We start from the raw sequence: 16,050 nt of genomic DNA, 5'->3' as shown, positions 1-16,050 counted from the left end.
CGATTAATTTCATACACAAAGAATTGTTATATGAATTTATGGGAGACGTAAAAATATACAAAGGAAAGAAAATAATAGGTGATATATTTGCCTTTTTAACTCTGTAAAATTAACTTTTCAGTGGAGAACTGTGGCGTGTTATTCTTGGAAGTGAGGACTATGTTAATATGGGTAGGAAAATTCTTTCTAGTGGAAGCATCATCTGTTATGAACAAAATGTGCTTTCTTTCACTTTTTATCATTTGCTCTGGCCTGATTTCCTGTCATGCATATTGCAGAAACTGTCAAAATAAACTGGGAGATGCTCTGTAAATTTGCCTGACGCAGGTATAGTCTGTTGGATAGCTAACAGAAAGATCAACATCACTGGGTTATATCTGCATATGGGTATGGACTCTCTTTGTCTTTTGTGAACTACTGAGGCTTCTAACTAAGCCAAACCAAAGCAAACTAGCAAACCACCAAGTGGCTCCTGGTGGAAATGGATGGGAACAAGAGGTACATGAGTCTATGTCTGTCCTGAGGCTTTCAGAGATGAGATGTTCACTATTGGAGAGAGAAACCCCTGCTACATGTGTGTGCACCCATGTACTCTGTTATATGTGCTATCTCTAAAGGAACAGCACGGGTGTGTTCAGCATGCAGCAGTGTAAGAAGCTTTTATGTATCTCTGGTTTGCTCCACATACCTCTTTGCCAGATTTGGTCATAATTGCTCACGAGGTTTAAAAGATAAGGAGTGAGATGGAAAGTTGTGTGGATATTGTAATTCTGAATATTATAAGTTACAAAGTGAAAATGAGAATTCCAGACTGTTAGGATTTATGTTGCTTCTAATGCCAGCAAAGCATCAGTTCTAGGATGGCTGCAGAGGCTGCTAAGTGCTGCAAGAGAACATCTCATTCATCTGAGAAAGGGCTCTTCTGGGGCCTTTCCAGGCCTCCCCAACACCTCTGCTCAGCATTGCTGCTGGAGGGTAGAAGGCCAGGGAACCCTATCCTATATGCCTTCAAGGTAGAAGTGGAAACACAGTACATCATAATGAACCATAAGGTGAGAAAGGTTCAGAAGAGCTCAAACACAGAACCATATAATTACTTACACAGTGTAGTGGGCCCTTTTTTGTAAGCGTTATTAAAATCTTCCCCAAATCTCCCAAAGCTGCTCTTGAAACCCAAAGTAATACATGGAGACACAGCACAGGAGCCAACCTTGGCTTACGCAGACCTCTCTGCGAGGTGTTTCTAACCTGCATTAGGTTAGGGGAAAGGGAGCCAAGGGGATGTTTGAGAGCTATTGCATTCTTCTGGGGGACTTTGGGGGGTGAGGAGAAAGACTCCAGTTGTTTGTGAGGCAACTCTGAATATTTCCAAGGAGGTCGGGAGGCTTCCAGCTGTCCCAGAGCAGGAGGGCAGGTAACTTACAGCCAGTTCTGCTCCTGCACAGGGTCCTCACCTGCCCCAAATGGGAAGCACTATGTATTTCATTTAAAATTAACACTTAAGTGGCACTAGGCATAACAACATTTGAAATAAAAAAGTACAGGTGACTACAAGGAAAACTGAAATAATTTGCTTGGACTCTACACGTGTTCAAGTTCATTATGTTTCCTCTGTTTAGCACACAATCTGCCAGCAATATCTTGGTGTCACCAGACCTAGGGAGAGCTGTTTGCTCAGCAGTCTCAGCCTCTACTACAGCTGCTGTATCGTGGGGCACAATTCTTGTTTGTCTTACGCAGGCCTTTTCCACAACAGAATTTGTAACTGGTTTTGGTTTTGTTGCTCATGAGGAAGCAGACTGTAGTTTTCTCATCGATACAAATATTATTAACGTTTCTCTCTGGAGACCTGAAACACCTTGCAAAGCTTTCTTAGCGAAGATGAGAAATGCAGAATCTCATTTGCAGCTTATGGTAAATTGCAGATGTGTGCAATCCTTGTGTGTTTGTTTTTCCTCGGGTTTGCTGTGTTTTATTCTTTCCCTTTGTGTGAGCGCTACTTGAGTCACTTTCTCTTCATTTTGAATTTCATTATCAGTATTCTGCTGTATTTTCATTACTTCTGGAATAATAACATTGACCCAGCTATTGTAATGGGTCTGGGATATTCCCCAAGAATAATGTTTTCTGGAGAGCAACAAAAGAATGACCAGGAGCCAATGCAGTGCCCTTTCACCCGTGTCCTTCCAAAATTAGGAGCAGCAGTCCAGCAGAACGGATTGAAGCAGGTGCTTGAATCATTCCTGCTGAGCAAAACAAATGTGCCCAATGTCCAACATGTTTAAATCCTATTGGAAATAAAATCAAGCAGCTACTTGCCCTATTAAAGCTTATAAATATAAGCTTCATTTCACAAACAATAGGTAGAGGAAACTCAGTAGACAAAAGGCAAAATTAAGGATATGAGTAATTTTAGTAAAATGCTAGCACTCCACTTTTCAGAGAAACAGAGAATCACAATGGCTGGAAAAGATCTCTAAGATCCCCAGCCCACCCCACCATGCCCACTGCCCACGTCCCTCAGTGCCACATCCCCACAGCTCTGAACACCTCCAGGGATGGTGACCTCCACTCCCTGGGCAGCTGTGCCACTGCATCACTGCTCTTTCAGAGAATAAATTCTTTTTAATATCCAACATGGAGTCTGCACAGGGTCTTCAGAGCAATAGATATAACTGGGGAAAAAAAAAAAAAAAAAAAGGCTTGTAAAGGAACTTGTAGTTAAATCTGACTCCGTAGGTAATACCTGAGGCAAAGGTCTTGTTTTTAGGAGAAGTAGGGCTGTATTCCATCGATGTAGAAGTTCATGGAAAATGCACGTGGAAGGATTTATACATGATAAATGGAGGGCAATGATAAGTATATTCTTGACACCAAGGCAACGTGAGAATACTTCATCCACTCTGCCCTATCCAGTTGCTGCCCCTCCTTAAATCTGCCCAAACCTCAGGTTCCTTTTATCCCATTTATGGCCACATTGCAGGTTTCTATTTTACAAATTGGGTTTTCTTTCAAATAATCTCCCTTTCCTCCATGTTCCCTCAGTCCTATTTCTATCCAGCTTATTGCTTCTCTTTCCTCTTTTCTAAATGCAGCTTTCTCAGACCACGGCTGCTGCACAGATCTCTGCCACTTCCTCCTCCCTTTCCACCATATCACAGCGTGCTGCTGGTTTTATTATTTCTGAGGGCTGCAGGTCCCTGTGAGGTGGTTTTGACTTCAAAATGCAGACATAAACAATTTACTCAGACATTTCATTCAGCTCCAGCTGGAGAAAGCTGTGATTCTCTGCTCTGACACAGAGCCTCCCCGCACTGCCCCTGAGGGCTGCTTTGCTCATTTTCATCTGTCTTCCAGTGTGGTCATCCCAATTCACAAGCAGGTAGGACCATCAGCTGTAGCTGATAAAGTGTGCATCTGAATACAGGACAGTACCAGATTAACCACTGAAGAGGTAAATCTGGGACCTGGGCACTATAGATTCCCCAGATTTGGATCTGGGCTCTATAAATTCCCAAAGCCTTGAAGCTCATTGCTCCCTTCGGTGGTTTCCAGCCCCTGTGAGCTGTCAGCCCTTGAGCACACACACACAGGTCCCGCTGGTTCCAGATGCATCGGCAGGAAGAACCAGCCCCACATTCACAGCAATTTCAGTTTCAGCAGAGCTCCAGCACATTTTGTTTGCATGTGTCCCTTATTACCTCTATCAAGTTGGCACATATCCTTTATTTCTTCCTTCCTTCCTTCCAACCTTAGGCTGAATATTCAAAGATGAATCACTGATAAAACGGTATTTTTGGAAAGAACATGAGAAGCAAACTCAAACCGATTTGTTGTATAAGGAGCACAGACCCTGCTTCCTGACAGGACCAATATGGAACTGGTTTCTTTTGAACAGGTGATCTAATAGGTACCACCACAGAATGGTTAGTAACCCATCAGAAAGTGTCCTACGGAAAGGAAACATTGCTTAGTGGTGTGGCGTCCAGACAGAAGGGCAGAACTTCATTCTTAAGTATTCTTCCATGATCTGGGAGTCGGTGCTTAATTTGTTGATGGTTCCTGTGCACATCCATCCATTAAACTTATGGTACAGAGAAAGCAAGGACAGCTGATGAAATGTATCTGTGCCCCTTGGAGCTAGGGAAGGGTTACTTAGTAAAAATGAAATGAGTCAAAATAAGCACAGATTTGATGCAATGTTTCTGTGTTCATAACTAAGCCTTCCAAAGTAGGAACTTAACAGTGGATGCATTGTAGGAGAAACACACACATAAACACACACACAAAATCTGACACAATTGCCTTTGTTTTTAAAGGGATTATTTTCTTATTCATGATTTGTTTTCATTTACTTTCTTGTAAAATGTTTTGGCAGGGTCCAGTGAAATGTAGTAAGGGAAACCATTCACTTCCATGCATGTAAAGCAGGAAAACAGTGTGATTGTGGACAAACAATGTCCTCCATTGTTGGCAGTTTATTTTCTCACTGTTATTAATTCCTTTGTCACTGCAATGGGCACCACGCTCTGAGAGCGATTTGGTGCCAGTGGTGCATTTTAATGCTGGAAGCAAAGCTTAGCAGTTTGCCTCTATCACAAATCAGCTCTGGGGGACATCGGGGTGGCTGGAGGTTTTCCTGGCCTAAAAATCCTTGGATAGGTCAGTTCTTTGTGGGGAAGATTGAGGAAAGAGGGGATATCAGCGATGGAAGGGGCTGATCAAGCACATAGCGTGTCTGTGATCTTATTGAAATTGTCACTGCCAACATAAATTACAGCTTCCTCGAGGCTGCTCCAAGTTGTGCTGGAATAGGGGGAGTGTGTTTATAGCAGCACATTGGTTTGGCTTTTCCTTCCCACCGTGCTTTTCTCCGGTGCCAGACCTGTAACAATCTTAATCACAGAAAGCGTTTAGTATTGCTACCAATGCAGTCAAATACACTCATGTGAATTCACTAGCAAGTGATACTGCTTACAGTCATAGGATGGCTTAGGTTGGAAGGGACCTTAAGGGTCATCTGGTTCCAAACTAAATCAGGTTTTTGGTGTTTTTCTATGGTTTTTGCAAGTTTTTTATTACTTCTGCGAGCAGCCCAATGGCAATAACACAATAGCTGTCACTACGCCTGCTCAAATGGTTGGGTAAACGCAGACAAAATGAAAGGTCTGCAGACACGCATGGAGTGATATGACTTTATTTAAAATGTATATATTTATAGAGTGTGTGGTACATAGATAGATGGTTCTGTTTGTGCAGATGTACACCCCTTTGCTCTCATCCCCTCTTTTATCTCTAAATATAATTTTAAAAGGAAATAGGTTTTGAAAGGGGCAAGAGGCTCCAGTAAAGAATTTAAATATGTTGAGCTCTTTTTCTTTCCCTTTGAAAGGAGCAGTCAGTCAGGGCTCTTGTTTAAAGTCAAGCTAAGAAATGTCTCTGAGGAGAAGTTCAGACTCCCTCTCCAAACACCACCGAGCCAAGTATGGTTATTATCTGAATTTAATTCGAATCATATGAACCGTCAGTTTTTGCCATACTGAAGTTTTTTTCCTTTTCAATCTGGCAATGCATTCGTCAAGTTATGGGCAGACCCCACTCGCATAAAGGAACACTTCTGCGAACTTTATAGCTTGCGGGGTTTTCCAGGTTCAACACGCAGTTATGACTTTCTTAAAAAGACACACTAAACAGCCCTGTAAGTATATAAAAACAGAATATCACCATGCAATTAGCTTTGCGTGAGTCATAAACGGGAGAAAAAAAGGGAAACAAGTTTGAAGAGCTGTCCCTAAACTGGCGTATCTAGAGCAATATTCCAGTCACAAGCGTTCCCTCTCGCTGCCTCCCATCGGTTGGGGGGCTTTGAGTGGATGAGTGCAGGTGGTTTCCCGCAGCCTTGGATACCCTCCGAGGAGAAGTCTGCTCAATCCTCCAGCGTTTTGCAAGGAGGTGAGAGTAATAATTACCCACCTAGTTCAATGCACTCCTGACAGCCTGAATCAATGTCGTCTCAGTGCCCGGGAGATGTCAAATGCCATATAAAAATGTTAAATAATATTGCTTCCCAGCCGTGCGGCCGGAATTTACACTATTTGGAGGAAAGAGGATGGGGGGATAATTACAGCCTGAACTTTTTAAAATGAGGTACTCAGGAAGGGCACAGTCAGCAGAACAGCAGCCACATCCAGGGTCTCCAAAGACCTCTGCGTTTATGGGCACTCTCCGGTTAGGGATTCTGGAAAATCTCCAGACCTGCTCACTCCACTTCTATGAGTATGTAGAATATTTTCAATTAATGCTCCTAGCATGGAAAGTATTTGAAAATGCTTTCTCAGCACTCTGTGTATCACAATTTACTCTGTGGATTTTCCTATTTCTTCTCTCTGTGTATCCATGCCTGCATCCATTGGGCTTTCAGGGCTTTGGCATCACAACTGAGTCCTCTTCCAGAGGTTTGTTCTGCCCGCTGCCCTTCTCTGTGCTCCTGTGAGCCTTGTTACTTTTGATTGTTGTCATATGTATTGGTCTGGATTCATAACCTCTCATTAATTTCCAGTTTAGAGTGTTTATACTGCTATTCCAGTGAAGCCAGGGTTATCCAGTTTCTAGGAAACAGCCATTATTTATCCCTTTGGATACTGCCTGTCTTGCCATATTTCAGAATAATTTTCATCCGAGTTATATTTTATTGAGTGGATGTTTTAATAAAAATAATTTTTTTAATATCACAGCAACATCCCCAGCAACACAACACTACATAGTTTGTTTGGACCATGGACTTGCAACATACACACACTGCAATAGACTGACGGTCAGCGAGGGTAGCTTAATATGAAAAATACACTCTGTAAGGAATGAAGTGGTCCTGAATTTGAACAACAGTGTTCAGAGAGGGTGAGACCAGAGCAGGATGCTCAGACTTCTCTCTACAGCAAACCGTGTGCTTGTTTGATCTCACTGAAGTGTTCTGACTCCAGGTGTTCAAAGCCAGCACGGCAGTGTAGACGCTCAAACACCATTAAAATGAAGAATCATTCTGCATCTACTGGCCTTACAGTTCCCTCCTGATGTTGTTTATGATAATGCGATATTCATCAACTTGGAGATATTCTTCTTTGTGTCACACACAACTACCTATAGTCTAGTATTGCATTTTTTGTAATATAAGAACAGTAATACAATGAAAATAGTTACAATCCACATGGCCTAAATCCTAGCAAGAATGACATGCCTGAGAAGGATTTTAAGAGGCAATCTTTTTCATGCATTAGTCCCATAAGAAAATCATCTGGGACCCAGGATTACACGACTGCTCAAAATGTTTCTTATTAAATTTTCTAATGCAGATTTAGCACAAACTAAATATTGGTTTTATAGGTATTTTATAAACTTCTCAGTTGAAAGTCTGAAAGCTGATTCCTGATAATGATTAAATTTTGGTTTAAAAAGGGTCTGTAGGCTCATAAGATGGGCAATCATCTAATTGCTGGCAGTCCTCCTTTTCATCTTTCATGTGAATGTAGTTGGAAAGAGGAGCCCATTTAACACTCTTTATGCAGTGAGCCTTCTTATTTCACTGAAGTCAAAGGATATAAAGAATGGATCTTGTGATCCAAGCTGGAGTTGCCTGCTGCAGGGCTATGACAGGATGAGTATTTCATAGAAGAACATTCTGCATCCTTTTGTACCCCCTTGGAGAAGGTTAGTGCTGCAGGACCCATGACCTACAGTCAGCACAGGGCTAGAGGGCTAAGAAAAATGGAGCCTTTCCATGGCACAGAGGAGCAGCAGCATATGGCCAGTGGGATTACTGATGGAGCCATTGGGTCATTAAGCCTCTGATGCCAGAAGCTCCTTTTTTTTTGAACAAAACTCAATCAATACTACAGCAGCACAACACCAGAATTGCTGAGTTTGGGGGGACTGAAGCCATCAGCTGATCACCCAACAAGATCAGGCAACTCTTTTGGGAACACTTTTTGTATCCGCTATTCAAATAGTAAACTCGAAGTCATTGCAAAGCATGTCTCAGAGCACTGTCAGCACTCTTTTTTACATTGTGTTTTTACAGTAACAGACTTTGGGTAGAGAAATGAGTAAGCAGCTTCCCATTTCCACACGTAAACGCTCTGATCCATGTAACAGACGATTTCCCTGATGTACCGGGCTGTCTGCAGTCCTGCTCATATTTCCCTCATGCTTAGTATATTATAGTGCAGAAGGAAAGCAATGAGGCATGTTTTCAACAAAGAACTAAACAGCCAACTAATTTTTTTCTTTTTTTTTTTTTAACAAATTGAATATAGACTTTATTACACAGCAAGGGCAATTGTAACAAAATCTTGGTAATCACCTCCAAGCAGCAGATAAAATCAAGTATGTAATCTTATTTCAGTCTTCACATGGCTTGCATTCTGAATAGATGTACCATCTCCTTGTTTAAAACAAGTTTCTGTTCAGGGGAAGTCTGCATTTGCTTGATTGCATAGCAAACACTGATCTTACAGGCTAAAGTCATTGCCAGTTCTTCACTGGCACAAACACTGAATGCACACAAGGTATCGCAGTAACACATCTTTTGGTTACTTTCAGTGTACACTGCATTTCGAAGGGAAAAAAAAAGGAGTTTTTTTCATCAATGACCTTTTTGTCAGCTTTCTTCAAGTGTGTGATTCTACACGTAAATTGTAGTTACAGAGGTATTAATGTTTGTGTAAGTTCTTTTATAGTCCTTCTTATTGTAGTATGTGAGTGTTTCATCATCTTTAACATCATCATAAGGGCAATAAAGGAGGTAGAAACCTCTAGCCCACTTTGGTAGCAACAATGAATAAATTACGCTATGTGAAACCTTCCCTTTAGTTCTATGTGAACCACTTATGCTTCGTAGCAGCTGAGGAATTGCTAGGAAGGCATCCCCGGGTGCCAGCTGTGCAGGGAGTTCCCAAAGCAGGACTGGCAAAGGGAGGAAGCAGGAGCAGAGTCTCACTGGGTGCTGCAGAGAAACCAAGAGCAGTTCTCCCCATGCATTTGGGCTTCCTGCTCAGGGGAGCAGAGCAGAGTAGCTGAGCCGTGCCCAGGAACAAGGATGGAGCAGGAGGAGGGAGCTGTGTGACTCCCCTCCCGCTTTGCGTCCTTTGTAGAGATAATCTGGCTCAAGGAGGGGCTTGGGTTCTACTAAAAGCTTTCCTTGTTGGCAAGAGTGCAAAAGGTTAAAATGATTGTATGCTAGTCACATTCAGGAGAAATTAATGGAAGCTGATTAAACCTATCCTTATTTTTAGGCGTTTACCCCTCTTTTCAAATGTACCTTTCTTGTCATTGTATTTTTTCAATAGTGAATGTTTGAACATAGAGGTATTACTGTAAAGCAGTTTGTTGGGAGTCTTGTGGCAATTAGTACTTCCTGCACCTTCAGCTTTGAATGCCAGCACCGCTGTTCTGAGGGAAGAAACCATGCAAAGTGCTCACTGTTAAAAATCAACAGGATGATCCAGTCTGTTGGAACTGCAGTGGGTTATATTTAACTAAACCCAGTTAGGTTAATGCATTTTATGAACAAGAACAACAACAACAACAAAAAAAAAACCACAGAAAAGTTTGTTCATTGGCCCATTTTCTTTCTCCCAGATTTCAGCTTTGGAATTAATACATTAAGGTAATCCTTGTAGTTTTGGGGTTTATTTTAGCACAGTCTGTTCCAAAGACAAATTACTGTAAGGGAAAAAAAAAAATAAGCCAAAGCTGATCTGACCTACACAAGACGGGAAGCGAGACTGCTCGATTCTGCCACTGCTGAGATGAATGTCAAATCTCCCCGTTACTTCCAGCTTTATTCTGAGTGTTGCTGCTTAGTTTAACTCAAAATCCTTATCGCAGCGGGATCATAAGGGTGGCAGATCAATCCATACCAACGGAACATACCCACTGCAAATTAACACGCAGTGTACGTGTGTATAGATAGGGACACGGCACACGAGCTGCCAATTATGTCGTGCTTTAGAGGAAACTGCAGAGAAAAAGTCACGAAGAGAAGGCTGCCTGGTGAGGTGTCTCGAGATGTAAATGGCTCCTGCTGAAAAGGTAACAAAGGCTGCGTTGTGTGATCGTGTGCTTGGATCAGCTGGGATTTGAGCAGGAAAGCAGCCCCTGATGTGTGTATATATATAATTCTGAGATGCATATTTCAAAATCTCTCTCTGTAAAAATGATCTGTTGTTTTTATACTTGTGCTAAAAGTAGCTCTTGCCACGGCTCTATGAGCAGAAACGGGATAAGAATACACTGAAGGGCTGTGTTGTGTCTCCTATAAAACTTCTGGTCATCAAAAGGTAAAAAGGAAAAAAAAAAGTTGCACTTAATACTTTTAAGCACTACAATTATATACGTTAATTACTAAACAATGTTGTTTAGTATCATTTTGGATTTGAAGTACGAATCGTTTTTGCTTCGGAATGGATTCTATCAATCTAAGCAATTTATTTAAAGGCTGAAAAATTGTATGCTTACTTTTCCTTGGGACTGTACTTCAATATGAGCCCTCGAGGTTGTGGTGTTAGACACAGGGCTGAGCAAATTCCCAAAAACATCCTCCCAGAGAGAATCCCATCTCATCCTGTCTGGTTGCTGATCCCGTCACTGCAGGACACTTCTGCTGGCTGGAAGGTTCGTGCCAGCATGGTAGGAGGTAGAACTAAACTCTCCCCATGTCCTACTTCAATCTCTCCCACCATCTCCAGGAGAATGCATTGCATGGGGTGAGGTGAGCACAGAGGGGCAGAGGGGGAATTGTAGTTCCAATACCCCACCACATCTTGAATCATAATTGACTCTGTGTCTCGTATGACTTCTTCACAAGCTGTGAAATCAGAATTTTATTAATCTTCCCTTCTGGTTGGGTGCATTAAGACTAGTTTGGAGTGGGTGTTCCCAGCCTGGGTTCAGGCCATGCATTTTGGGACTTGTATCTGAAGCTTTCATTTGAGTGATGTACAGGCCTGCTGCAGCCTTCAAGGAGCGCTTATGCTTTTCCTTTCCTGCAGAGGCAGCCATGTGGCCCTAAGCCAAGGTTTCCTTGCTGAGGGCTGAATGAGCCTTTCAGCTGCTTTTGGCGGACCTAGCATTAATACACACGTGTACAAAGAGGAAAAAATAATCATGAGGACATGGAGCAGATGAATGAAGCTGTGGGCCAGTTCTAGCCCCCACCTTCACAAGTGCCTCAATCATTTCCTAAGCAATTATGTGGGTGTAGGATCTGACCACTGATTTTCCTCCCTCTTTTTTGACCAAAGCTTTTTTCTCTGTTTTGCTACGGTATAATCTCTTGCCTTGCTATCCTTGCTGAAGTTGCTTGCAATCCTACCCCTCCACATAGTTTTTTTGTACCAGAGTCCCTTCCCATAGAAACATCAGACTCCCTGGGAGAAACATCCTGAACATCACCTTCCACCCTCATTATTCAGAGCTCACTTTGTTATCCCTATAATATAGCACACCTTTCTCCCGAAGTGAGCTTTTATAGATAGTCCCACAATTCATGCAAAGCTCTGGATGTTAAAAGACAGGCATATATCTAAAAACAGGTCCTCAGTACTGCTCCCTCCCTCGTCTCTCTGTCCTCCTGGGTGTCTGTACAACAGAACCACTATGCTGAGCAAGTATGCACCTCATGTACTCGAGGTCATGTTGGTGAGCTGGTTTCTAATTGCACAGTCTGTTGCTGGATAAGGTTTATATCTGCAACAAAGGGAAAGCATCTCGGTTTGTCAATATGTAAATAATTTAATGCGGTCATGGAAAGAAAAGGAATTTAACAAAGCATGGCTTTAATAATGTTGGCTAAACACCCATGAGGACAATCTGCAGCTGTAAAAAATCTGGATTTCTGTTGTTTAACTAGCAATGCTTAGGCATTAGCATTTTTGAAATACATCGTAGTGTCAGCAGTACACCCATAGTGCTGGTGACAGCTTAGGACATATCTGAGTCCTGCAGCTTTGGAACAGGTAGAACAAACTGAAAGTAGATGCAAGGTTGAGAGATTCCAGTGCCCTTGTATCTCTGTTCCTACCAGGCTAGACATGCACGAACTCACTCACTGTATTCACACAGCTCAGTACAAGCACAGTTCATCATTAAGCAGAGGCATTGGGATTGGTGCAGCACTCCCATCTTGTGCAAGGGGCAGAGCTCAGCTGTGTTGCTTTCATTCCCAGAAAGACTCTTCGGTGGTTACTCAGCAATCCATGTAATTGGAAACAATCATGTTCTCTGATGGAGATCCCCATGGGAAGACCAAGTCCAAGTCCCAGCCAGGACTGCACGTGCAGTCACACAGCACTTGGACAACCCTTGGCCAGAACCTCAGCTAGAGACATACCATACTCTTCTCTCTGTCCCAGTCAACACCATTTATTCTTCCAGTATGTAATTGTATTTTGTGTATCAGATCTTATACTATTGATTTAAACATAATTAGTGGCACAGTGGGATTTCTGATTTCCACCTCCTCTGTCTCTTTTCTGGGGTTGTGGAACACGAGTTGTGTATGTGACACAGCGAGGCACTGGTCTGAGAGCTGGCACTTTGCTTTCAGTTGGACACCCAAATTCTTTTAAGAACTGGAAATCTTTTTACGAGCAACATACAACTGCAAGACCTTAGGAAATATCCTGAATATCCACCAAAAGTTCTATAGCTTCCCCCTATTTTTTTTTTTTTATAGCTATCAGTTAAGTTTATTATGCAGTAATGAGGATCTAAACTGACCCAGGATTTACTTTAATGCATCATTAACTTGTCAGGCTCCCTATTCTCCTTTCTCTCTCTTTCTCTCAATTTTTTTTTGTATTCCAGAATTCTCATCATCCCAGCTATTAACCCGTTTATTAGCCTTAAACAAGGATGTGTTTCATTAATGAGCACTTAAAAATTAATGATCACGCAAATGAAAAATCCGCTGTAAAATAGGCTCTTGAGGATATGAGTTTTATTTACATTCCAAATGGATGGCACACTGATGGTGGTTGAAGCTGGTGGCAAAATCCATCACTCCAAAGTCAGTTTGAGCTATTTGAAGTCTTCTCCTGACTTGTGCAGTAGATCTACAGAATCCAGTCTCATAGATGCTTATAAAAGTTGATCTTCCCACAGTGTAACTTCAGAAATAACACTGAGGATCAAGCACAAAGGCAACTTCCATAAAGCTGTGTCAGCTGTGCCTTTCATTCTTGCAGGCTTCAAGCAAGGAGCTTCTAGTTGCAGTTCTGTCAGTGTAGAACACCGAAGCCAACTTTAGCTGCTTACAACCTCCCATATTGTCCTTAGTTTTCCTAGAAATTATGAGCAAATATTCAGGACCTAGCACTGTTGAATGTCTGGAAAATGTATGTAATAGGAATCATGCTGTGATTGCCTGCTCTGCTACCAGCCCACGGCATGCAGCCCAACAGGGGAAAATCACTGCACCAGACTGCAAGGAGCAAAACAGTTTGTGGTTTGATCAAGTCATATACGTGTAATCTGTAAATAATCTATTTATTTTCCCTATCTGTACACAATCAATTTATTTTCCCTTTCTGTAAACATTTTCCAGAAGACACTACTGGGCAAATAGCTGAGCTGAGACACAGAAACATTCATTGCTTTCTTATGGCTGTGGCATTCCTTGTGCTTCCTGTGAGATGTGTCCCCAGGCAGCTCCCCCGGAGCCAGGAGCTCTGTGTTACCAATATTTCAGGCAAAAGGAGAAACAGTTCAACTGTTTTGTTTTTTTTTTTCTTTCCCTATTTTCATCCATTCATAAATGTATTAGTGTTAAGGATTTTTTTTTTCCACACATGCTAATGTTCCTATCAGTTTACATCACAAACTATTATCACTCCTGCTCTCACATTATCAGCCCTGTGCAAGTTAAGAATATCTAATATGAGTGAATTATTATGTTGTTACTTTACATTTATGACAGATGTCACAATATCTGTGCTGCACTGCAGAAGAATAAGAAATGACTTCGTTTTGTGCTTGTCTGATGAGACTTGGAAAGAGCAGCACAAAATGGAGTGGTTTCAGTTTTCATGGTGTTTAAATATTGAACACTGTGGACTCGTCAGTGAACTTGTACCTATGCCATGTTGGCCTGCACATTTCAGCCTAAGAACCTGCTTGGTCATCTAATTTGCTAATCAAATTGATTAAGGAATGTATAGATCAATTTAGTTTGCTGTGGGTTTGATTTCATGTTGGGTTCCATACAAAGGAAGCCACGATGAGATGATTCAGTTCCTGGTCTGAACCAATGAAGCACGGGTCTCCATGCAGGGAACATGACTGTGCACATAGACAGGGTCTCTATTGTGCACGGCTAACAGAAACACTTAGAACACATCATAATGTACAGACTGTGCTGTTCATGAAGCACAGTTATAGCAGCCACTGTGAGAGATGGTGATGCGAAATACCTCATGCTTGCACCCTTTATCTGCCTTCGAGCAGAACAGCTTCCCCAGCTTGCTGACCAGTAGTAAGTAGATGGAAAGTGCAACTTCTGATTCATTCACACCCACACTGTGATCACTTTTCTTTCACCTTATGTGGATATTCACTCAATCATGCCTACTTTTTATATTTCTAGTTAGGCATATTAATCTTACTAACATCTGAACTTGCTGAATCCAGTAGCTTCCCTTGGTATTGCTTTTATGTGATTGCTTCTAATAAATTCCGTCAGTAAGTTTTGCTCTATTCCTATAACAGCAAAATCTCTGAGTTAGCCTTCTAATGAGCATGAAAATACCTCAGCAAATCCATGACCTACAAACAACCTGCAGTCATCCCAGAAGCAGTGGTGCTGAACCACATCACAAGTTATTCTCCTTTTCCAACAACTTGTAGACCAGCAGGAATAAGCAGAGGACTTTTTCCCCATAATGCTTAGCATCCAGTCTGGAGGCAAGCAGTCTCAAAAGGGTCCAAGGTTTCACTGCTTTCATCTTGAGGCAACACAGAGCTACTTAAGAACGGCATCTCTGTACGACACATTTAATTCATTTGGGGGGTTTAATGCAATTTCCTGGCATCATTTCAAAGCATATTCTTTAATTTAATAACATGATAATATTAAGGGGAATATAATAATGTATTCTTAGTGCTATAACTCTATTGTGCAGATTGGTGGGAAGACCTTCTCTCAGGTCATTTTTATTATATTTAATAGCAGTCATGGGTCTCAAAACCTCATGCAAACTGCAGAAAATTAAAGCTACAAGACCAGTAAATTCTAGTTTGATGGTGTTTATTATCTTTCTGTTTTCTTTGAAGAGATTTACCCTCCCTCTGAACAAAAGGAACAAGTAATAGAGTGCTGCAACACGCCTATGCAGATACTCATTTTTTACCAACATTATGAGTTTGGGATTCAAAGGAGGCAGTCTGGAATACAGAGCTATTTTTCTCTTTTAAAGCCCTAAAGAACTCTACTATATTTCTCACCATTGTGGTGGCACCGGGTACATTGCCCCTGTTGAAGTAAGACATGGCGTAATATATTCTAAATGCTTCCTCAGATGGTCCCTATCAAATGAGATTGTGCTACTTTTCTTTAACTCCTTGATCTTTGCTACCAGTTTTCTGAAGCATTAGAAATATCTATTTATACAACCTGTCTCAGAGCTCCTGAGATGGAAAAGGACTTTTGCTAACACTTCTCACTGGTAGATACTTCCATAAGGGTTTTCTCTCCATTGGGAAAGATCTAAAGACCTTTTAGAACCATCTGAAAAAAAAAAAGCCAACAGAGCACAATGGGATTATGAGACCACTGCATTTTATTCTCTCACACAAAAGCAACCTGAGGTTTTTTCAGAGATCAGCTCATCATTTCTTAATTCTTTGTTCTCACTTTCCTCAAGTTCAAAAGTCCTTGAGGCCTACATGAGAACAACCAAAGATGCTAATTTCCCTTTTTGTGTGGTAATATGCTTGGCTGTAGCAAGTTTTTTAAGACCCTATAATTTGCATAACTCTTCTGCTGTAGACAAAGAGAAA

At 41.6% G+C, this 16,050-nt stretch overlaps 1 long non-coding RNA gene across 14 annotated transcripts in view; it reads left to right on the top strand.

The window, feature by feature from the left end:
- The window catches only part of LOC107053719, a 173,928-nt gene that overhangs the window by 78,627 nt on the left and 79,251 nt on the right, over positions 1-16,050 (top strand). For 12 of the 14 annotated variants that reach the window (XR_005860917.2, XR_005860918.2, XR_005860921.2 and 9 more), the window contains exon 1: positions 9,755-10,086. The exons of 1 other annotated variant lie outside the window; for it this stretch is intronic. This is a non-coding gene — a long non-coding RNA (uncharacterized LOC107053719). Of the gene's footprint in view, positions 1-9,626; positions 9,662-9,754; positions 10,087-16,050 lie in introns of those variants that run through there. One more of the 14 variants, XR_005860916.2, reaches the window with a different exon arrangement.

This window comes from Gallus gallus, chromosome 6 (genome assembly GCF_016699485.2).
Source record: "Gallus gallus isolate bGalGal1 chromosome 6, bGalGal1.mat.broiler.GRCg7b, whole genome shotgun sequence".
In the NCBI taxonomy this organism is placed as follows: Eukaryota; Metazoa; Chordata; class Aves; order Galliformes; family Phasianidae; genus Gallus; species Gallus gallus.
The sequence above is the reverse complement of the archived record's forward strand: the minus strand, read 5'-3'. Positions and strand labels throughout refer to the sequence as shown.